We start from the raw sequence: 228 nt of genomic DNA on the forward strand, positions 1-228 counted from the left end.
GCACGGCTCATGCGCGCACTATTATAAATTTTATGTGCACGATCATTGGAGCTTGTCGGTCTTCTTACTCAAGACATATTACTATTTCTTGTTTGGCTCGTGCGCGTAACTATTACGATATAATGAGCACGAAGGTCTTCGTGAGCGTAAGCCTTCGGGAGCAATGCACACGAAGGTCTTCGGGAGCAATGCACACAAAGGTCTTCGTGCGCATCACTGTTAAAAAAA

This window comes from Frankliniella occidentalis, unplaced genomic scaffold (genome assembly GCF_000697945.3).
Source record: "Frankliniella occidentalis isolate FOCC.00 unplaced genomic scaffold, Focc_3.1 Scaffold28, whole genome shotgun sequence".
In the NCBI taxonomy this organism is placed as follows: Eukaryota; Metazoa; Arthropoda; class Insecta; order Thysanoptera; family Thripidae; genus Frankliniella; species Frankliniella occidentalis.